The 25,062-nt window shown below is 37.3% G+C and overlaps 1 protein-coding gene across 5 annotated transcripts in view; it reads right to left on the bottom strand.

The window, feature by feature from the left end:
• Positions 1-20,270, bottom strand: part of LOC119907384 (relaxin-3 receptor 1-like) — a 48,310-nt gene extending 28,040 nt beyond the window's left edge. For all 5 annotated transcript variants that reach the window (XM_038725137.1, XM_038725140.1, XM_038725136.1 and 2 more), the window contains exon 1: positions 19,985-20,270. The gene's annotated coding sequence lies outside the window, so the exon portion shown is untranslated. The remainder of the gene's footprint in view (positions 1-19,984) is intronic.
• Positions 20,271-25,062: the final 4,792 nt, after the last annotated feature.

Genomic DNA, 25,062 nt, shown 5'->3' with positions numbered 1-25,062 from the left:
ATCCCATTGGATGAATTACATTTTTGTGTGTTACTGGTTGTGTTTTGTTGTGTCTTATTTCTTCTGCTGTACTCGGGTCAGGTGAGATTTTGATGTCAATGTGATAATGTGGTTAAATAAAGGTAATAATAATAATAATAATAATAATAATAATAATACCTGGAATCGCTCATCCTTGCTGCAGTTTACCATTTCTACCAGTAGATGGTAGGCAATGTCAAGGAATAAAAGAGCTAAATATAAAACGAGTCACTTTTGTTACATATCCCATTTTTTTTACTTGCTTGCTATACGACTTCTTCATATGGCATTAGTGTGTGCCTGCTAGTCTTTAACCATCAAAATGTTTGCCCTAAAACTTCTTCTTTAAGCTGCCTCTGTATACTTTATATAGTACAATGACAAAGCTTCAAATTATGGATGAGGCCTTTTTTCCCCTCATCAGAAAAGCTATTTGCCTGCAGACTTGATTGAGACATTATCAGATGTAATAAATCTTCAACTTAGCCAAAAAACAACTTTTAGCATTTTAAATGTGTCAAGTGGATAAGGTTTATATTGAATCCCTGAGAGAGAAATTTTTCCAAGTCTGATCTAAATAGTTTTCTCTCCTGTGTTTATGACATTTTTTGTTATAGTTGTTTAAATTCTCTTAGCATCCCAACAGCAATAAATAAATCACATACTTTGAGTTACATCATTTCAAATCATCATATCATCATTTAAGCCATAAGATGCTAAAAGGCACCACTTCAGATTAGCACCAATTAAAATACATTTCTAGCCAAAAGAAAAATGTGTGTATTTTATTTGCTGACACCCAATATATGTACCTTGTGTTTGGCCTTTTATTGTGGCCAGCCTAAGGCACACCTGTGCAATACCCATGCTGTCTGATCAGCATCTTGATATGCCACACCTGTGAGGTGAATGGATTATCTCGGCAAAGGAGAAGTGCTCACTAACACAGATTGACAGATTTGTGAACAATATTTGAGAGAAATAGGCCTTTTGTGTACATAGAGAAAGTCTTAGATCTTTGAGTTCAGCTCATGATAGGGGCAAAAACACAAGTGTTGCGTTTATAATTTTGTTCGGTGTACGTAGAACATGGGGTAGTGGTGCACTTCAGCCTCTTGTGGCCGAAATGAGGATCACAACAACAAACATAAAACAAACCTGTTTTTTTCAAAGGGCAAAAAAAGTAATCATTGGATCTTTTTTTTCACCTGGCAAAAGGTTTTTCCCTACCTGTTTCACAGAGAAAAAAACTATTTAGGAACTTGATAAGCTTTTATTTCACCTGTTCCTTACTCCTTAACAGGAGTGAAAACAATGTAGATCAGACTTAGAAAATGGATCACTAGAATTTTTTTTTCTAACTTGCCTCTTAGAGCTCCCGTGGATTTAGCATATGGAACAACAAAATAAGTCACAAAGTCAAAGCAAATCATTTGAATTCTAATATTTCTTTGTGACAGTCGACCCGGAGGAGAAAATAAATACTGAATAAAGGTTGTACTTGCAGCAAATGTTGTCTTGCACATTGACGAGGCATGAGTACTTGTGTGACTGCGCTTATGTGTGTCTGTGTACACACTGGTGCGCCTGTATGTCCTTGTCACAATGTGTTTGTCAGTGGGTCGTGTTATATCTTGGTGCAGTGACAGCATCAGTTAGCTGCCTGAGAGACATCAGAGATCATGTTCGCAGTGCCACCAGCAAGAAGGCTGAGAGTCGGACCCGGCCACAGGGTCTGGGAGTGGATACTGTCAGGCGGCTCGGAGTAGGAGAAATGCAGTGGCATATGTTGTCTGACAGGGAAACGCCTGGCTGTTGTCAAGCGGAGAGGAGAGACAGACTTGTGGCCAATTGGAGTGACAGCTGTCAGGACTGACTGTGTGTGTGTGTGTGTGTGTGGGTGCGCATGTTGGTGTACTGATGTCCTTATGAGAACCAGCCTCAGCTTTAGACCTTGCAAGAGAAGACAGCACTGTAAAGTGATTTTATTTTGGGAGGTGTTCTTTACTTTTTTAACAGGGTGGTTTAAGGGGTTTGATGTCAGGTTTAGGAAATAAGTCATAATTTGAATTTAGCTTAAATTAGCTAAATGTCAAAGTAAAAGTAAAAAGGCAGTAAGTTATTACTGTAACATAATTTCTTACATTAAGGAGGCAACAATTTTGTTTGTGTAGTCCAAAATCATACATTTGCCTCAAAGAGCTTTACCATCTGTAGAGCATATGACACACTCAAAAAAAAACAACAACCACCATTTCGTGTTGGGTTTTTTTTGCTAGTTCTCTCTTCTTCTTGTGAAATGCTGTATAGTTATACCTCCTCAGGCTAAAATGTATCAAAATAAACAATAAAAAAAAATCACCCCCAACTCACTGTCATGAGACATTGCTTTTTAATAGGAAGCCACAAGAAAAAAATGTGAGGAAGCGGTGATATCAGCCTTCTGGCAGATCTAGAGTACTATATTTAAAGATTGGTATGCGTTTTCTTTAGTTATGCATGAGATATAGTTGCATATAGTAGAACTATTTTATTTGTTTCAGGTCCTTAAAGTGTATTGCAATGTCAGTTTTAAAGATACTGAGACCCTACTGTGACGGTAATGACTAGACAGCAGGCTACAATACTGAGCGCCGCCTCAGACAGGTGGACACTGGTGATAAGGAGATTTCCCAGCACTCACAGTAGGTGACTGGAAATGTTGTTCCGTATACCTCAGTTGTTGGAGCATAGCATTACAGTTTCCAGGGTCAAATGTGTGACTCCAACATGCATATTTATTGACATTTTTGAAAATACCAAGTTAAGGATAATTACAAGTTTAAGAAGAGGTGATTTTCTCTCCTTACAGTTACCTTTGTCTACTCTCTTTTTCAAACAGTGTAAGTAATATTAAAAAAACACTTTTAAACGAGTGAATCCTCAATCCAAAACCAAGACTGAGACCTTGGATAAAGTGAATAAGAAGTTTGTCAAGCCATCATTATGAAGCTGCTTTAAACAAGTGAAGATGAAGTGTGGTAGACTAGGTAGAGTGAGACATGCAGGAAGAAGAAGGCAAATCCATCTGATTAACACACAGTAATGTCTTCCTGGTCTGGCTCCCAGCATCAGTGATTTATCAATGCAAAGCTAATAGCATCAATATGAATCTAACTAAAAATCAATATTTCATTACCTAATTGTTAGTGGGAATGAAGAAGGATGATTGTATGAGACAGCGTTTGAGAGCATCTAGAGTTCACAGAGACATCTGGAGGACAAACTCGAACAGCAACTGCACACTCAGTTACAAGACACTTTTAAAGAAGAGGGGGGAAATCGATGTACACTGCTTTAATGTGGTTAAACACCAACAGCAAACAGACAAAATCCAGTGATTTGTTGCATAATGCTACAACCTTACATTTTATCAAACAGACTGCTGCCACAACACCACACGTACGCACACACAGTGCAGTCTGAACAATCCAAATACTGATGTTATGGAAAAGGCTCAAAGATATGAAACCCGGACAGGCATCCCAGACCTCCCGCATCCATCACTTACAGGTCGTTACATAGTCTGTTATATCATGCAATTTGGAGACAAAGATGGATAAAATAAATTCAAATTTAATCCCATCAGCTGCTTTGTTGAGTCATCAGATCATAAAGTAACTCCTTTTACTTTTATTGATAATCACTCTCTTACTTCCTTAAACCTTCACAAAAAATGACAGATATTATGTTGTGTTAAAGCTTAAATCTAACATAAGAATATACTTTTCGTATGTCTCGGATTATTTAAATAACTAGTGAAGCCACTAGTACTGTATGGTTTCCACTGGCCTGCTGGTTTGTACTAATGATTTGCACCCAGGATACAAGATGAACACAGGTTAGACTGTGCCTTTCCAAGAAACAACAGGGCATGAATATATATTTTCATGGGCACTGGAGTTTTAAGCAAAAATTACTAAAAACAGGAGAAAATCCTTTATTGAGTACTATTTGTAGATGCAAATTCATACACATTTGGTGCTCAATTATTTTTTTATATGGATATTCACAGCAGCAGGACAGCGTATGTGGGATTCACTCAAAATAAACTACAGTGGCCATGTTCATGGCGATGAATGAACTTGTCAGCTTGCTTGTGCAACCAGTGGATTCAGGCCTATTTATTGTTGGCTTTGGTTTCCGTGGGGTTTGATAAAAATAAATAAAAAATAAGGACAATAAAGAATATCACCAGACTTCCTTCCTTGAAAGACTGAAAGGTTGTATTGTATCCTTTGTAGCATGGAACAGGATACGAGCGGTTTATATGCACTGTAAGTGTGGTATTTCAAAGGCACAATCAGGAGTTTTTTGCCTGTATTTTATGTTTGGCTTTTGGAAAACATATAGAAGTGTCATGACAGTAAAACACAACAAAGGACGCGCTTTAGATTTTATTTAGTAGGGGAAATCCTTTAGTAGCACACTAGATTCTTAAGTGCGTATACATCATGTACATAATATGGTGTATTGTATATATATGGGTGTCCAGAGATTGTTGTTTCTGCCTTCCAGCTCTTTTTTAACATTTTATTTCCCTGTGTCAACATGGGGAAATACAATTTATTATTATTTAACCTGAGGTAATACTTTGGGTTTTACCCATCAGAGCTATAATTGTTTCTCTTTTATATCTATATATCTATCTATCGTCTTTCAGTTCTAAAGAACACTCTTTGCTTTATCATAAAAGAAGAGCAAATTCAGCAACTTCAGTGAAAACAAAAAAACCCCCCATGTATTTATTCATAAGACTGATGGGTTACTTCAAATTCCAGCCCCTTTTCCCCTTTCTACAGAGATCATTTATTTTGAGCTAAAGTTATCCACAATGCACTCTATGTATCAGCCACATGAAACGATAATCTTAACAGTTGTGTAAAATTTAATTTAAAAATGAAAAACATGATTAATGTTTACAGTATATGATTACTGTAGTTAGACGAAGCACCTGAATATATGATTTGAGCCAACACCATTTCTACAGATCCATATCTATCTCTATATAAAAGACAGTATAACTACAGTATGTGGTTATATGCATGTTGTGATGTAAACCTCAGTGCTCTGAGGTGAGCATAAGCTGGTTTGGAAATTAATTTCATCTTGCTCTTGAACTGTGTGTAATTTATCACATTTACCACTTTACTTTTTACGCTTCCTTCAGCAGGTCCTGCAAAAGGTGAGAAAGGAGACCAGTTGTGATACACTCTTAAAGTCAGGGACAACAGGTAATTGAGCGAGTGTGACGTTGAAGAAAGCAGAATATGTTTTTTTGTGCTACAGTTTCTAACACATAAACCAGAACTATAAACAGACTCAAACTCAAAGTTAGTTTAATTTAATTTAAACACCATCTATAAGAACAACATATTTCAACCAAATTTTATTAAAAATTTATTTACTCCTACTTACTTTGAGCTTCTTCTTTGTTAAGTAAAAGTGCAAGTTAAGATTGTTGCTATGTTTTTATGGGGTCTCTGTATTTTTATCAAAACTATTCATGCTTTTTGTTCTACTCAACATTCTTGATTATTCTGTGTTTTTTGTTTTTTAAATGACAATTTCAGTGCAGGTTTGTACGGTAGTTCAAGTACTACTGAGTCAGTCTGAAGCTGTGTTCTTTAAAAAGATGAAGCCATGCTGACATTCATTCTCCTGACCTGGTATCATGCAAGAAACCCAAAAAATTAAACAGCTGGTCATCGCAAAATACAATTTCAGTGATTGCATCTTTGTTGAGTTTCATTAATTAGTCAGTCAAACCATGCAGGAGTCTGTTGCCTCTTACACCGCTGGAAAAACAAGGTTTCTATTTAAACAGGAATGGACCTGCAGATATTATCCAGCTTCCTCAAGCACTTCTTTATTTCAGACAACATTTGCAACCGAACACAGATGTATTGTTATACATCGTATGGCTCTTAAAGGAACAAAAGGGAAGCAATAGCAACTGTCGCAAATTAAAGGGTAACTTGACTATTGGTATAAATATGAGAGACGCTATCTGCATTATCCAAGACCTTGAAGGTATCACAGTCATATACTGCAGTTATTAAAAAGAGAGAGGATTTTATCTCAATGGTGCCAAAATAAATCTCTCAGGTAAAGGTATTATTTGTTATATCAAAGATCTCACCACATGCTGACACTTGTTAATGCTTTTGTAATTTATGAAATGGTTATTTACAAGCTTTGAATCTGTAGCACAGAGAGGAAAGAGGGGGTTTGGTTTAATTGGTGTGGAGCAAAGTACATGACAAGGCCCAGGAACTGGAGAGAAGCCAGATCCCTCCACTGTCGGGCACTAATAACACATCACAGTGACAGAGATGCGCCTCCTCTCTACCTTGCTGTATCGATCTCCCATCTCGCTGTTAATAGTGCTGTTAAACACCAGCTCTTGGCTCTTTACTGTGTCCAAGCCCACTTAACAATAATACTCCCCCTCCTCGCTCACCTCTTAAAATGCCTGAGAGGTAGCAAGACAGCCATGGGCAAAATGTAAGGTAATAGGTTCACATTTGGGAGTCCTTAAAACGTGTCTTAATTAGTATAAAGCAAAAATGTTTTGCACATATTGATTTAGCTTGCAGGACAATCTGCTCTTGTTTAATTTATCTGCGTGATACAACATGGAGGGAAGCAGAATCATTCAGGTGCACTTTTGACAGGATGTTCAGTTGTGTTTTTGACTATTGCAAATATGTCTCACTTATATGACATGCAGCAAGACTACATGGTAATGATGTTCATTTCTTCCCTTCTAATGTCTATTTTCTCCCCCCAAAATCATTACAACAGCAACAATATCAAGTGGAATCATTACTGTTGGAAATTACAGTTTGTCACAGCATTTTCTGAACTTATATAATATGCTACAATGACTCTTGTTTGAGAACAACTAGCTAAAAAAAGACAGCAGAGATTTAAAGAACAAAGGGGACCAATTCCTTACAGTGAGATTTAAAATTATCAATCACATGAGCATAAAATATACCTAACGTATTTTAAATTAACAGATTTAGGCAGTAAATAGAGCATTAGGTAATTGCCGATGTGGGAAGAGATGGACAAGTAAGGCAAACAATTGCCCATGTAGCAGATGTCCAGAGGGAGTCCAAGTCTTTAGTCAAGGATTTGTGTTTTATTAGTTGAACGATATAAAACATGACAAAATGCCTACTCAAAGAGAATCATAGATTCTCAACCCTTCCCACGGGGACTTCTATATAGGGCAAGAGCTCCTCAAGCTCTCTCTCTGTCTCTCTCTCTCTCCTGGGTGGTGTGAAGGCATTGTCAGAAACACGCTCTAAAACCTCCCCCATCGACAAACAACCACCATGAGCATTTGTAACAACATGGTAGCAACATTTTCTTCCATCACAGAAAACAAACTCAAGTCCGTACATTTTGTCTTATTTGAGAAAATATACATTTTGTGAAACTTGGTCTATCTTTTGTGGTGGTTATATAAGTTTGACATAATCAAAAATATGTAACTCCGATTTTAAACTCACTTTAGCTGAACTATAATTAACCCAAATTTTAGTTTAAAGCTCTTCTTTGTGGTACAACCCAACAAAGATGAGGCAAATTCAGGGTAAAGTAATTTGTCACAATTTGCCAACCTTTTGTCACAAATCCACACTGCAGAAAAAACAAACTCTGCATGTGTCTGCCTTGAGCGTGCTGAGATTAGAAAGACAAAAATGGATACATTCTTACAGGGGGGTGTACATGTATTTGTGCTTTGAAACTTTTTTGATAGTACGTGAGCGTAGCTCCTTTTGAGCAGAAAAATAACAACATTTGAGAAACTAAACAGGAGCATAAATGTGATGTTTGTTGTTTTTGATTTCACTGATGCCTCAGGATGGAATTTCTAGCTTTGGTGGTGAGGCTTTGAAGAGAGCTTTCTTAAAAGGTGTGCAGTGTTTTTCTTGCCTCAAAACAGCATTTGATTTTTATTTATCCTGCTAATGTCACGAATCAGGCGCACACACAAAATACACACACGCTCACAGACATCCTTAGATCAGAGAAATGTTAAGTCAGAATATACAGTACCACTGGGCCAGACTATAAGATTAAAAGCACTTATACATGAACCTGAAGGAGAGCTCTTTGGTCTTTTCAAAACAACTTTACATTGTTTTCATATTTACATATTGTTCTTTGTCAGAACATTACATTTAAAAAATTGGATACACTGAGGCAACCTGGTGGCCTAGAGCTGAGGCAGGGATCATGAACCACTAGATCTCCAGTTTGAGTCCTTTGGGACCTTTGTTGCATGTCATCAACATAATTCCTCTTCCCTCGTTTCCTGTTACCATCTCATCCTTCGGTTACAGAATAAAGGCACTTACTTGTGTTTAAAGGAGCTTTAAACCACATTTCACATGTCCTTGCTTGACAATTAAAATGTTTTTAAGGATTTAAACTAACTGATAAACTAACACATTTTGTGATAGGGATGTTCACATGTACGAATGACTCTTGAAACTGAACTGACTGCACTGAATCATCATTACTGTCTTAATCAGCAACTTTCAACATTGGAGCGCCTCACTGGAGACACAGAACAATGTTTTCAGCTCTGATTACTTTTTGGTTTCAAGTAAAGCTGGACAGTAAAACAATAACAGCAATTATTGCCATAAAGAAGAGTTTAAGCCACAATCGATATCGAAAGACATGAATGACAATTTTGGCCATATCGCCCAGCCCTAGTTTCAAGGTTATGGACAGTCAGGGAAAGCCACACAAACAATCATAATATGTTATTAAATGTATAAGTGATGCTTGTATAGACCTAGTTTTGTAGTGAACTGAATGTAACAGATTGGATGGAGATTGGATGCTTAGCTTAGGGATAAAAAAAAGGGACTACAAATCTTTGAACTGAACAAAGTGATTAGAATCAGCAGAGTGATCTTTTCCACCTCTTGGTGTTTTAGAAAAACAACATGGAAACATTTGGCTTGTGGTTAACCTGCAGCATTTCCATCAAACAGCTAAGCAATGAATTATGTTGAAAAGTGCCTGCTGGCATCACATGTTACACAATTGGTTATAAAAATCTATGTTTATTTGTTAACTTTTTCTCGAAATGGCACAAAACTGTATTTACTGTACATTTCCTGCAAATATGTCCTTTTGACCTTGCAGTGAAATGCTACTGAACACGAGGTACTGCGCAATAAACAAACATTTCTCCCCTGATATGCGTTATTCATCACTGCGGTGAGTTCTGGCTGTAAAACTCAGGTGCTCTGACTGTGTTCATGTAGTGTTACCAAATGATTCATAAACTCTGCTGAGTCTGCACTTTGCCTGAATGTGGACATTTTTCTCCTGAAATGTTCACCATAATAGCTCCGTTCTGAATAACAGCATTGCTGAAGGTGGCAATCATGTTGCAAAATTAGTCATCTTAATTTGAGAAAAGAGCTTCATCCCCACACTTCTTTATGAAATTTAGTTGCTCTCTAACTAAAAGAGACCCTGCACACTGTATTTCTATCAATACCAAAACTGTTGCAGCTGTAGATTGTCTTTGTTTCTTTAGCGACTCAATTGAGATGATTAAACTGAGAGATGAAAAATAAAGTGTCATGTTTTTCATATCAGTGTTCCTGCAGGTCGCTTCATCTGAAAGGCCATTCACATATGATCATTATTATGTTCAACTTGATGAGAAGGTGACTATGATTTGCTTGCAATAAAAAAAAAAAAAAGACTGAACGAAGGGTGTGAAAACGTGAAAAATAATAAGCCTACAAGCACTTGACTGAGCGAGACAGCTGATCAGAAAGAGAAAGTTTCATAAAATTAGATAAAATCAGATGAAGATTAAATAAATACTGAATGCTAAGTAGTAGTTTCAGATTAATATTGATCTACTGTCAGGCATGTAATAAGTAACTGTTTTGCAGATGTAGCCATCTTTATCACCAATTAATAATCAGTATCCTCTCAGAGCAGAGATGTATGGATCGGTCATCATTATAAAGATGTTCATTTTTGCCGGTTGGCATGATTTTACAGCCTGTGTCTATTTTGCACAGAAAACAGAAGAAGAAGAAAACAGCTTTGGACTCTTCTACAGATGGAAGATTGTAAAGTTATTCTAAACAAATACATGATGAATAGGAAAACCAATAAACTTGTAAAAGCATTTGCAGTAAATTATGTATATCATCTGAGTCATGCAGCTGACAAGTCAAGGATTGACGTTGAATAGTCAAAGACTATTACTGCCATCTACCCTGTGTGTTCTGCTGTTTGCTGTCTTGCATGTCTCATGATTCAAAGCACGCTTAATCTACTTCAGCCTCATCTCCCACGACCCATAATGCTTTTATTTATTTACTGGTACTTCAAGCTCAATATAGAATAGATATGATGGGGTTGTTTTTATTTCAGTGTTTTCCATTTCCCCAGCAGCAGGATCCTACTATATGTCATGGCGCTTTAATAAAAAAAATAAAGTTTTTATTTTAGTGAGTAGTTTTTGAACAAAAAGAATTTCTGACTTTTGATACATCCAACTCAAAATTCAGAGTCGTGCAACAGTAAATACAAAGAACAACAGTATCAGGACGTTGTTTTTTAAACTAGTTTTTTTTTTACATTTGCCTAATCATGTTTTTTCATATGTGGTGAAAATGCAAACAGGAATTTGCAAAAGGGACTTTTGGTTGCTAGTTTAATTCCTGAGTTTGGTTCCACTGGTTCCATAGTTCCTTGTACTTTATGGTCAAAAAGGGTTCTAACTTTGTTTTAAAACAAAGTACAAGCATTTCAGGTCACTCCCTGAATCTACTTGCAGCTGTTCCCCACATAACAGTATTTAGCATCAAGATTTACCACAAATTTACTCAACTCATTGTAGCTCTATCAATCTGTCCACCTTTTCGCTTAAAGCTTAAAAAAGTTAAAACTATGTTTCCTTGTTTATGTTTGCTGTAGACCGAATAAGGGAAACCACTGGTGGCAGCTACTGAGACTCTTTAAATAAAAGTCTTTTTTTTTCAAAATGATGTGTCCCAGTCATTTTATAGGAAAGTATAATATTGCGAGGAAGCCAGGAGTGATCATGCTAGCTATGTTCTCCAAATAAAAAACCATCTGGTATATTGCACTAAAATGGCAGGTTTGCGACCAGGAAGAAGGATTTATTATGTGTCTAGATCACTGTGCAAAACTATACCATTGGTTCTTCGCTGGCATGTGTTAAGTTGCATGTTTAAGTTGTTTTTCAAAGTTGTTGTATGAAGCCTGTGAACTACACAAGAATAACACCATGGCTTTCTTACCACTCACAAGCTCCTCCATCTGTTGTGTATGTCATTAAACAAACATGGCTGGTGAGAATACTGCCATTTGCTTTCAATGCTGTATTAGAAAGCATCTTGACAATCTTTATACAGACACCATATTGAATTTAGGGTGGATTGTTCTTCAGGTCTCATTCAAGGATCTAGCCTGTCTCAGACACTTGACCAGGAGCAGGCAAGTATCGCTAAATGTTGTTGCAGTTCCTGCTGGTCACCAACAGAGGTTGATAAAAGTCATGGATGACCTCATGTCCTGTGGAGCAAATAGTGATACAGTGCTGAACATATTAAGGTAATGTGATAGTTACAGTCTGTTGTGTGTCCTGCGCTGGTTCAAGCTCTCTCCAGCTCTACTTCTATTGTCTCCTGTTTTAATTGCTTTACTGCCCCCTGAATACCCTACTCTCTTTTCTGCTTCTCTGTCCTCTCTCCCCCTTCCTTTTTTCCTTAGCCCTCATACACACACAAACACACAGACACAGACGTACATTTCCTCTGGCCCCGAGTCAGGCAGGGCAGCTGCAAAAGGCCTCACCAATGCAGGCTGACGAGAAGTGACAGCTCTCTGTATCACTCCCTGGCACTGACAACTGACAGATGGATACCACTCACACACACTGCAGGGGGAGGGCGAGAGAGAGGGAGAGAATCAGAGGTCGAGGAAGAGGAAAGCGCCAAGGAGGAGGATTCTCCAACATTATTCTCTTTTCATGGGGCTGTTGTGTGATTGGGTTGTGGATAGAATAACAAGCTTGTGTCATGCCAACCTTGAGCTCTTTTCTCTTCCCAGACACACACACAAACAAACACACACTCACATATACACAGTAAAGAATACTAGAAAAGAATTCTAGTTATATTTATTAATGATCATTAAGTGTTCAGAGTTTTGAACCAGGTGATTTAAAAGTAAATGAACGTAATGAGTGCATTACTCACTGTGGGTGATTAGTCAAGCTATTCATTGTTCTACAGTAAGGTATGAAAATCAAACTGTTCCTCAGTATTTATTTCTTTAGGACAAGCTTATGTATGTTCAGCAACACTGTTTTCTTGATCACTCATATGCCAGATGTTTTAACATGTTGTCACTGATGTGAATACGTAGCTTGATTGACGCCAACACGTTCAACGTGTGAATGTGGATATATTTACAGATCTCTCAGTTCTGACACATTGGAGAAACTACATGGATCCATCAAAGTCTATTTTCCTTTTAACAACAATATCAAATTGCATAGCTGTTGATCTTTGACACATGAGAGGCCAAACATGCTGTTTTGATGTTCTTGCTTGCTTTCATATGGTCTCGATAATGATGTTTAATTAATAAAAAGATCCCAATGACCATGGAGAATAGGATAAAATAGAATAGTGCCCCTTATGTGCAGGAATTTAAGATGTTGTATAGCCGAATAAACTTGTTTTTTCAATGTCTATGAATGATTTCTTTATTTTTATATTTCAGTTCCAATTGTTTAATATTTTACAGTTTCAATGTACTGTTGTAGCCTGTTGGGGAGGGAGGAAGGAATGGTTGGTGAAATATTGTGTGCACTATATCAAATTTCTTTTCTTATCTTTATCATATGTTGGGATACTTTTATAAATAGCTTGGACAGTTCAATAAAGACTTATTTTTTTAAATACTGTTTGATGAGAGTAAAAAAGGCCAATAGGCACATTTACAGTTGGCTGTAGCTCTTCCTACTCTGCTTTTGTTTGACAATCTGGCAATAATTCAAAATCAAGTTAGGATAATTGACGAGATGTATTTTACACCATGTCTGTATCACCATGTATCAAAATTAAGAGTTTAAGCCCAGTAGTACCAAACTTTAGCTGGCATATTTTACAAGTTGTGCAGAAACTGATCAATATAAACAGCAGATCTACACAACCTTCTATGCTGTAGATCTCTCACTGCTGCAGAGAGCAACAGCATGCTGAAATATTACATTACATTATATTCATCTGGCAAGGAGGAGAGTGGGAATCAAACCCCCAACCTTGTGATTACTGGACAACTCACCTTTCCCACTGAACTATGACCACCACCAAGAAAAAAGACAAATAAGACAGTGATGCACTAAATTTCAATTGATTAAGTTATAAGTTACAAATTCCCTCATGTTCAAAAAAATGCCCCCTCATAAAATCTTGACAATCGTGACAGTTTTTTGTTGTTGCCATCACATCACGGTGTGCCATTATATAGTTTGGTGTAGAGCATTTAAATATTTTTTACAAGCAAAAATGCCCCAAAAAAGGTATAGGTTCTCAGTTTTCAATATTTGGATTTTGGAGCCCGACCAATATGGGATTTTTAAGTCCGATACCGATTTCAATATTTGAGGATTTTAAAATCCGATTGCTGATATATCGGCTGAAGGTTTTTTCCCTTTATTTTAAGAAACGCATGACATAAACAAAGTTTAATAATAAATAATCCCTAAAATTTTGTTATGTTGAGACCGTACCAAGATACCATGACATACTGCAGTGTATAAAGAAACATTTTTTATTATAAATAGCACTTTGAACAAAAGTACAAGAAAAATATTAAAGTTTTGATAAATAAGAGTCAAATGCATAAAACTACAGAAATTTTACATAACACATCTGATTTGTTATAAATTATACTACAAATGAACATTAAAGTAAATAGTGTATTGTGGGGGCCAGCAAAACAGAAACTATAAAAAAAAAAAAAACTATATACTACTATTGCTACTTCTACTACTAATAATAATCAAGGACGTATATCATCTCTCACGTCATTGCTATAATAATGACAAACAGGGCTCTCCTACATAGGGAAATAATTATTAGGGGTGGGGGAAAAAATTGACACAGCATAGTATCATGATATTTGCCATGGCAATACTGTATCGATACATGGATGCCAAGTATTGATATTTTATTTTATAAATTGCAAATGGGAATTTTAACTTTTTGGTACTAGAATAATAAAATCTATTGCTTTTTTAGTCCACTAGAAAACTTAACAGGACCATATAGAGGACTGAAAAAGTGATATGAACAAACTCTTTTTAGATAAACAGATGTTGACAAAGCTTGACTTTAGGGACCTATTTGGAAGTTGGAAAAAGGTAATAAATTGCAATATATCTCAATATATTTAAAATCTCAATAAAATCGAATCGCAACATAAATATCATGATAATATCATATCGTGGGGCCTCTGGTGATTCCCACCGCAAATAATTATGTGTATATTTTTTGTCATGCAATAGTTATTACCTTACATATAATCTGCCACAGTGACTACTTTCTACAATGTAGCATATTCACATCTAGTTTATCCCTTTAACAGCACTGTTAATTCTAGCCAAAGCTTTACATGATCCTTCTGGTTTAATCATTTCTGACACACCGACTGTAACTAGAGACAAGCACCTCGCAGATATATTTAGAATATGTTAAACACTATAGTTTTGTGGCTAATTTTGCAACGGGTAGCGTTAGCTGCTGTAAGTGATTGTTAGAGATTATTTAGAAGTAATAAATTAGAGAGAAATAAGAGGACCATTCCCTAGAAGTGCCGCACTGTTTCAAAAATAAATCTACTATCACGTCTGTCAGTGTAACGATAGCCTCCACCACTCACCTACATTAAACATCCTGCTGTGACCCGGGAGATTGCAGTGAAAAACGGGAGGGTTAGCAAGTCTGGTATGAATGTTTTCAGGAGAGGAGAAGTGATGAAGGCTGTTTTTATTATTATTTAAGTCATGTAATTAACTTGACAAATGAACAACTCACAAGACTGTGGTCAGCTGATGTTTTGTTCTGTGGTGCTGCAGTGTTTTGAACAGAGGAGCTGCAGCGCGCCCTCTGGTGGGCAAACTATGCAACACTCATGACATGAGGGAAAGATCTGACTGTTTCTTTTTTAATAATCACATATCGGCTGTTATGAATGCTGATGCAGATATATTTGAAAGTAGCTTATATCAGCCGATAATATCTGCAAAACGATAAATCGGTCGGGCTCCAATACATTCTGCTATGGATTCGGGGAAACTGGGAGGGACAATTTTCTCACATTTTATGCACTAAGCGATGTCAGATTAGTCGATAATGAAAACAATCATTAGTTGCAGCCCTGGTTTGGCGTGCTATTATTTTGCCAGTCACACCTACAGGAAGTAGACACAATGTTGGGAACACCTGATAACATGATCACCAAGACTATGGGTCACCCTTTGCTGTGAAAGCAGCTAAAATCTTCCTTCTCTTTCTGTCACATCAATCTTGAGCTGGTGAGATGTTGGGTTGCTGCTCTTCAGGAAGAACAGAAAGGCCTCTAGTATCCTGAGGAATGAGGGAGGTAGAAGTCTACTTTGCACTTCAGTGCATCTTTGCGGTTTTTGGAATTCTGTGAAAACTTAGAAACACTTAGAAAATGTTGATAATCAAGTAATAAGCAATTTGCGGTAATTACTGTATGCCTTGGACTGGTATATTAAGTTCCAGTCATTTAATACGTTGGAAAGTTTAAAGTAGAATTTAAAGTAGAATATGCGTGACATAAATTGTGCTGCAGGTACTTGGTAAGAATGTAGAAAAAAACTGAATATGGCATGAACATTGCTGGGAAAAAAAGAAAAAATAAAGTTGTTTTTCACAGCTTGTAGGGAAAAAAATCCATCAGGTGCCTGCAGATTCGAGCTTATTACCTGAGTCAGAAAACAAATCTATTTTCACATCAGTTGTTTGGTTTGTTCATATTCACATGAGAATCAGTAGCCAGGTGGTGACTGTGGCGGTGACTGACTCAACTGTGCAGAAAAGTGGAGAGTGAGAAATGGGGAAGATGAAAGGAAATATTGTGGCAGTAATGGAAATCCCAGGGGAACGACGCTAAGCAGACACAAATCAAAATGGACACTGCGACTGCACATGACAACAGCAGACACTTGTGCTATTACCTCAAAGCTCCTGTATCTTCTCTTAACTGTAAAACCTACCTAAAAATACACCGAACAACAGATCATTAAATTAAAAGCCTCCTCTCAAATCCGTCACTGTGACTGCGGTAAACCTCCTTCCACAAATCAAATTTTACACTTAAATGTACAGTTAAGAGCCACACGGGGGAGAAGTTGGCGTTCAAGTGCAACATGCTCAGATTTGATTTTAAGTTGGCATACACTAAGCATCCACAGTGAGTCTGATTGAACTAATAAGCTCATGCCTGAAACCTTAAATGACACTCTAAAATAGCAGCGGTGTCAAATCTCAAATGGGCGATGCCACACCAAGGCGATGATGACATGAGTATTGTGTATAGGAGGTGAAGAGTATGGTAATGTTGTCAGTGCACCCCCGAGGCCTCAGTGCCATCATACAGAAAAACAAGAACCCCGGCAATACGCTGTCTCGTTACTGGCTGGCACATATTCTGTCAGTCTTCCTAATGCCAGACTGCTGCTGTGATTACTTCCTCTCCACTTCCTGCATCCCTCACAGACTGCTTGACCTTTTGTAATTACGTAAAATTATATTTATTTCACTCTTTCTGGAGGGTATATCTCGCAAACATGAAAACTTGTGATCATGATAGCTCGAGTCTCATGTGATCGCCATAACTTCAGTCTCTCATGAGCATGATTGCTAGTGTGTTGATAGCTAAAGGCAGCTTGTTTTCTTGGAGAGGATGAAGTCTGACGAGTTTGATTCTCAGCCAGGAGGAGTGGATATTTAATATGTAGTCAGATTGCCACTTTTGTTTTTGCTCTTGGATCAATGGTTAAATTGTGTTCCTATGGGTATTATTTGTTTGGACATTTCTGCTACAATAGAAAGCAGAGAATAGCATGAAGGACAGCAAAGAAATGCTACAACAACATAAGCTGGAATTGAAATAACAATAATGTGAACACACGGCTACACTGCAACAGCGGCTAATGAGAAACAATGTGCACCAATCCAACTGATACCAAAGCTCTCTTTTTCCCAAATTTAAAATGGATTACATTATACACTAAGACAGTCTATTGTTCTAGACAGCATTGTTAGAATGCATTTATTGAAAAATACATGATTTGTAAATGCTTTTGAAAGAATACAAATTTAAACAAAAAAGCTAAACAATACAACTGCTCCATTTTATTCATTTTTTACTCCAGTTGCTAATGGTTTGCGACTAATCAGATGTAAGTCATTGTTATGAAACTTTCTCCTTTTTTAAGCTTGTTAAACATGTAATAAAATATAAAATACACACATACATATACAGTCCTTTGAATAAGTTAGCCTAGGGGTTCACATACTTTCTCCACCCTGCACTGTAAAAGTTTATACGGTGTGTTCAATAAAAACATGAAAACATATAATTGTTTGTGTGAGGTTAGTTTAAGCAGCTTGTGTTTGTCTATTGATGTGATTCATTTTACGACCAATTTATGCAGAAATCCTGGTAATTCCAAAGGGTTCACATACTTTTTCCTTCAACTGTATAGGGGCCAGTACATTATGAATATGGCCTATATCATAAAACTACATTGGTAGTGTCAGCTGTAGCTTTACAATTTTACTAGTCAGTGGCCCGCCATGACGAAACAAATGTAAATGAAACACTGAATTTTATGACACTGATGATACAGATTCAGCGACCATAACGGTGCATCCCGACCTCTGTGGATACTAATCCACATTTAATTAATGAACTCAATGGAGGAGATGATATTCAACATACAGAAAACTCCAGCTACTTCATTTCGTCTCCACAAACGTTTTTTTCATTATCTGCTGTAATACAGTGAAATCTGTGCGTTTTCCCTCCCATGCATTCACTCACACAGAAGAAATCTGCCATGAAACTTAATCACAAAAGGTCATGTTGGCGAGTGAGGAACAGATTTAATTAGCATAGTATTAGATATGGAAAATGATTTCTGTCAAATCAAACTGTAGTACAATTATAATATGTTAATTACTTATTTCATTAAGGAAGTTGATTGCAGTTCACAGATGAAATCATGCGGGCAGAGACACCTGGAAAGAGGTGATGAAGCTTGAAACCCAGCTCTCTCTCTGACTCCTCTCGTTTCCTCCCTGCGTTCCACGTCATCGTTTCTCATCTATTCTCGCTTTGGCTTTTCACGTACGCATTAATTGCCTGAACGTGCCACACAAAAATGCTTCAAAGGGCGCATTTGTTCATCAAAGGGAAGATGTGAGATCATATGACCTACCCACAATGCTCCTCAAGGGAGCTGGGGAGCAGAATCAGTGTGTAAGGCAGCCAATGAAAATGTGGAGCAAAACACTGATTTTTCTTTGAGGAGGCTGGATAAACAAGATCAAATTTTACAATTAGTGTTATAATAACATGAGATTGTTTGTAATAGAAGAAAATATGATTTGTAGTTGCGTTCATTGTCTCGTGTTGAGAGTAAAGAAAATGAAGTTTAAAGCCATGTTTTTGTGATGTTTAATCTTGGGGTATGACCAGAAATTCATCATCTCGTGTGACAACATTTAAACAGTTAACAGGCAGCTGCCAACTGCTTTTGTTTGCAAAAGACTGATGAAAAATGAATCAGACTGAAAATTTGAGGATTGTTTAACACGTCATTGTTTGTTTACTCGGGCAACACTTATAAATTTCAGTTTTCATGAGTAGTTCTCTGTGGTTAGAGAGCATAAGATTAATTAAACTGGCCAGTAGAGATCTGTATGTATTACGTGAATACAAATTATGATATAACTCACCAAGAATGCAGTAAGTTCAGCACAGCAGAGACTGACCATAATAAAGCATTGTACACCACCATTAAATACAGAGCTCAACACCAACTATTATCCATCTAGCCGCCATGTGGCTATTTCCAAACAAAGCACCTCCAACCATTGAGGGGAATATACTGTCTAGTACCTGAGATGTGTGCAGCACATAATTATGAACTTAATAAACAAAATAAATAAGCAGCAGATGACCACAAGACCATGGATATATTTTAAGCTTAAGACTGGAAATGAGCAGCACCAAGCATATCGTAGGTCATAAGCTCATACGTTAGATGTGGCTATGATATGAAGAATAATAAAGCTAAGTGACATGTAACCCATGCCATGAGTTTAAATGTTTATGTAATGCTTCACTGAACATGAGGTGAAGAAAATATATAAAATCCCGGTTGGGAGTCTCAGGAAACCAATTTTACATGAAAAAACGCCGCAAAACAGTATTCATATTTAATCTAAATGTGAGTTTTCATTTTCACCACAACAAATCAAGAGCATGAAGGCAACCTAATGCAGGTGCCAAACAACAACCACAGGAAAACAACCTTAGTCACCAAGGAAAGAATTAATACCAAAGCAAATATTGCTTAGTCCTATTGCACACAGACAGCAGCAGCATGAGAGCAGAAAAAAAATCAGACAGCAGATGCCATGATATCACAATCAGATGTTCTGGAGAGCACATGGGCAGGTCAGCAGCTTCATATCCTCAAGTTAACTGCTTACAAACACCAACTGAACAGAGCCAAGAGAACAGCTCACAATATGCATGTTAGGACAGGCTGCCAGCACACACTTACCTTGATGAAGGGAAGCATGAAAGTAAATCCCACGGGATGATCTGATGTGATCATGAGGCTTGGGAAAACTCCACTTCTGGTTTGAAGAGGCCTTTAGCTGATTTCAGAAGCAGAAGCAAAGGGGAACGTTTTTTTTTCGCAAAGCTATTCTGAAGTGACATGATCACATCGTTTGCAGGCAAGATTCATTTAGAGCTGCTAAACAGAAGCAGCAAGATGCAACAAGAGTATGCAGCAGTTTCACGTCAGATTTGGCACACAGGTAGTCCCGCAGGTGAACGGCATGGCAAAGTAGTGGGCGGGGCTTGCCCGGTTTAAAATGACCGCCTTCAGCAGAAGGTGCGCTGGATTTACTGCATGTTGCAGCCAGCAGAGTTTGTCATATGTGACGAAGTACTCTTAAGGTGCAGGCTTTTTTAGCATAATGTAAAGATCTGTCTGTTAATGATGATAAAAATGTATAGAATGTGAGTCTATGTGTTTATGTTTCACAGTTTGCTTCCTGTTGCTCGGCTTGTGTGATATCTTGGGGTTGAATGTACTGTAGCCTACACTTGTCTTTCTCACCTGCACCTCTGGAGTCTTTCACTTTAGCTGCTGAGCTCGGTAATGTCAGGGTGGGGGTAAAAAAAAACAATGTAGGTGTGATGTTGGATGAGCAGAATAAAGATGGTTCACATAACCATAAAGTTGTTATGGCTTGAGTGAACAATCAGAGATTAGTTGACAAAACAGTCTCACCTCAAGGTCCATTCAGTAGCTGTTCTGGCGCTTTCATACCATATCACATCAGCAGATTGAGTTGCCTAGATGTCCTTACAATTTAAATTTTTTAAGTCGTCTTGTCCATGTTGGTTTCAAAGTTGAGCTTCAGAATTTTATTCTTGACCTTAGAAACAAGAGATGACAAAACAATACTCCTCATGGTCTATTTAGTATACTTGATGTGAGCGTTCGATCCTATAACTCCCTATTTATTACTGTATTTTGAGTGTCTGAATTCTGAGTGAAATCTGTGCGCTATAGTATGGAGTGCGCTCAAAACAGTAGTATCCATGCATGCACGTTTTTTCTGATCCCACAATGCAATGCTTCTACATAAGCAGATGGAGTTGCCTGTAGTGTAAATGTTCAAATTTCCATTTTCTCAGCACTTTAAGGATCTCTCGTCCATGTTGGCTTTAAAGTTGATCTTCAAATTTTACTCTGACCTTTAACAGCAGTTGATAAAACAATCTCACCACAAGGTCCATTTAGTGGGAGCTTTCAGTCAGAGTAGAGTTTCTCCCACTGCAGTGTGATGATGTGGTAATGCACACTGTAACAGTACGGGCTGGTGAGGACACTCAGGGATGCTCAGTTGCGTGGTTGTATTTGCCTTGCAGTACGTACGTATGCTGCTTATTATATCTGTGTGGAGAAGTCCATCAGTGCTTGAAGATTTGTAAACTACATTTACACGCCACCAACTTTTGAGCTATAAATCATTCTACAAAGCCTTCATATTTTTCCAAATTGGATACATTTCTGGCATAATTTATTATCTAATCAGTGGCCAGAAAAGTTTAAGCTGATCTGAAACCTCTTTGCCTGATTGAAAGACTGACACGTCTTGTGTGAGTTACTGAAAGGCTGAAATACTCTGCGATGATGGCAATGCTAAATGACACTTGCCTCTGACAAGTGGCAAAATGGAGAGGATTAGCATGAGCCAATGAGCTACAGAATGAATATATGTTCAAACCTCATTTGAAGTGGCATCTGTGACATTGCCATGCCAATTTAGAGAGAATTCAATCTGCTGGCATCAACTCTCTAAAACTGTGATTGGACTTGTGAAGAGACCAATTTGTTTCCAAATGTGTGTAGTCAGGGCTCTTTGTGATTATGATACGATATCTGTATTTATTCTTGCTTCAGCTGTATTCTCAACTCCATCAGCACTCAAATTAGCCTTTCTTATCAAGTATTTGAGGGAAGATTAGAACATAATACAGTCTATCATTTTGAGAGGCAGGGTTAATGTTGGCTAGGATGTTTGAGAGGTTATCAGCTGTCAGTACAAATTGCTAGAAAGTTGATGAAGTCTCTGTTTCATTTGTGACCAGCAGTTAATCCAGTGTACCAGATTTGTATTCTGGGATGAATTATTTTTGATGAGTCTGCTATCCCTTTTTTGTCATTTTAATGCATGTGTATGCAGTCCGTGAATGTAGATGTCACCATCAGGGTTTTGCCATTTTTTCCTCAATGCTGCTACATTCAAATTTTGTTCTAAAAATATACAGTAAATGCATCTTGTACAAATATGACGGTGCCTTTTTTTCTCACAATGCTGCCATATTTCATAGTAGTTTTGTTCCAAATATACCAAATATACTATAAGAGATTCAATCCGTTACGCCAGATTATTAATTTTACTGATAATCAGCAGGACAAAGACAGTCCAGACCGGTTTCAGAAAGATGGCTCTTCATGGTAAAACTATGCATTTTAATACCAACAAACTTTAGAAAACATCATATAAAATGCTAAGTTGTTGCAGAAATAAATCTGTTTTACAGTCAACAGCAGAGAAGGCAACTTCAGCACTTCATCCCTAATTGTGAAGACAGGGTTTATAGTGGAGATCATACAAAACAGCACTACACAGTAACTTCATTGATTATTATTGAAATTTCAAAGGTTTACTTAACCTTTGAAATTTCCACCAAAAAGAGTCTTCATATCTGCAGTGATTTTGACGATTTTAACTTCTTGTAAGGAGGGTATCTGAAAAGGCATGCTGCTTAAAGAAACAGTGACAACTAGTGGATTTTTTTAGCACAGCATACCTACACCGAATGGTAGAGATGGCTTAAACAGGTTGAATTAAGTTCAGTACAATTACATTTAGAGATACAGTGACTTAAAATGTGGTCTTCCAAATGGTTGAGAGGACGTTAAAGGGTTAAAGGAATAATTTGACATTTTGGGAAACACATTTATTTGTTATAAGTTAGATTAGAAGATTGATACCTCTCTCATGTCTGTACAGTAAATATGAAGCTACAGCTGGCTAATTTAGCATAGACTGGAAAATTTGCCTTCTTCACCTCTAAAGTTCACTAATAAACATGTTATATCTTGTTTGTTTAACCTTAACAAACACAAAGTATAAAAACAACAAGTTGTGGTTTTGTGGATGATTAAGTGTTGAAATTTTACTTGGATGGGAGCACTTGCCAGGCAACCAGCGGGAGACTCCAGGAAGTTAATGCACACCTGACAGAGCCAGGCTGCATGTTTCCTCTTCAGTATTCATGCTAAGCTAAGCTAACCGTCTGCTGGCTGTAGCTTCATATTTACTGTACAACATGAAAATGGTATCTTCTCATCAATCTCCCAGCAAGGAAGCAGAAGACTGTACTGTATGTCCCAAAATGTTTAACTATTTCATCAACAAATGTGCCTTTATGTTGGCTTGTAAAGGCATCTCACAAAAAAATGATAACGAAAAACTGAACTTCGATTCAAAGAGGGAAAAAGCAACCAGATAGTTGTTTTAAAAGTAAGCATAACAGACGAATATAATATAAAAGAACACTTATTAGTTCTGACATTAGGATAAATACAAACTGAATACATGCTGCTAACAGGCATGCCATGCAAATGAAATAAAATACACCCGGAAATAGGTTACACACTATGGAATATATATATATATATTATTTTAAAAACATCTAACTGATTAAAAATAAGGTAAAGTTTTATACTAAAATCTACATATAGCATTTTATTTGAAATGCTTCCACAGGCAAACCACAGCTTGCTGTTACTCGCATTTTTAACTTAAAAGAACCGATTTTGTTCAGTCAGATGTTGCAGGAAGCTGAATGAAATCCTGCATGTGTCTCATGGTTTGATTATTGTGATGAATGATTATCATCTTTCTTGCTCTCACAGGGCAGCAGAGTATAGGAGTGACCAGTTTCTTAGACTATTATCGCTCATCTGTTTGTGCAAACGGCACTTTAATGCTTCAGAGGAGATGTGTCTGAATAAAATTAGAATAACTGGATGTGAAAGAGGCGGTTCACTCTGGTGGAGCCCAGTGTTAACACAAATTGTGTGTGCATGTGTGTGTGTGTGTGTGTGTGTGCAGCAGGGGAGGGGAGACCTGTGTGTGTATGTGTGTGTCTTATGTGTGCAGGAGAGCTTGTGTATGTCCTGTCATATGATAAATGTTCTCTCTCTTATAATCTATGTGCTTCAAAATATGATGTATGTGAGGATGAACTTTGAATTATAACCTAAAGAGTGAATCATTAATCTTCTGACTTTGGTGGGGAGTGGACCAGTGGAATCCATTTTGCGTGTTTATGTTTTATGAATAATGCAATGTTGCAACTGGCCAGCTGGATCTGTGCAGCGGTGTTCAGACATCTAGTATGTCGGGAGACAAACAAACAGCTCTGTTTGCTGGAATGAAAAGGAGGTGAGTGTGTGTTAGCATTTACAAGGAAGGTCAACCGATCCTATTAAGGTTTCACTTTGTGCCATACCTGACCTCAGCGTTCTGGAGATGTGGTTACGACCATGTTGATGCTTCATTTCCTGGTCTATTTTATCACTTTAGTGTATTCTGAACTATAAAATCGGCTCACAAGGTCAGCAGAAGAGGGGAAAGGGGAGAATTACTGTAGGATCTCTGCTTCCCTGAAATCCCTGCGTTCAAGAGCCTCAAGTATAATAGTGTTTATAAGCTCTCAAATGTAAACTGAAATGTAAACAGTGGTGCAGTTTAGTGGCAAACTCTAGAGACATTCTGTATGATTGGTAATGTTGGTCTGTCAGTCGGTTGATCACCAATATCTAGACTGATATATCTCAACAACTGTTGTATGGATTGCCGTAAAGGTGTGTACAGTTAATGGTCCCCAGGTGATTTCCTTTAGCCATTTCTTTAGCTATATATATATATATATATATATATATATTCTCTCTATATATATATGTATATATATATATATATACTCTCTCACTCTCTCTCTCTCTCTCTCTATATATATATATATATAGATATATAGCTAAAGGAA

Source organism: Micropterus salmoides, unplaced genomic scaffold, assembly GCF_014851395.1.
Source record: "Micropterus salmoides isolate LMB-PRFRI ecotype aquatic unplaced genomic scaffold, ASM1485139v1 Ms_hic_scaffold_17, whole genome shotgun sequence".
NCBI classification, from domain to species: domain Eukaryota; kingdom Metazoa; phylum Chordata; class Actinopteri; order Centrarchiformes; family Centrarchidae; genus Micropterus; species Micropterus salmoides.
Note: the sequence above shows the minus strand (reverse complement) of the source record. Positions and strands in the feature narration are given on the sequence as shown.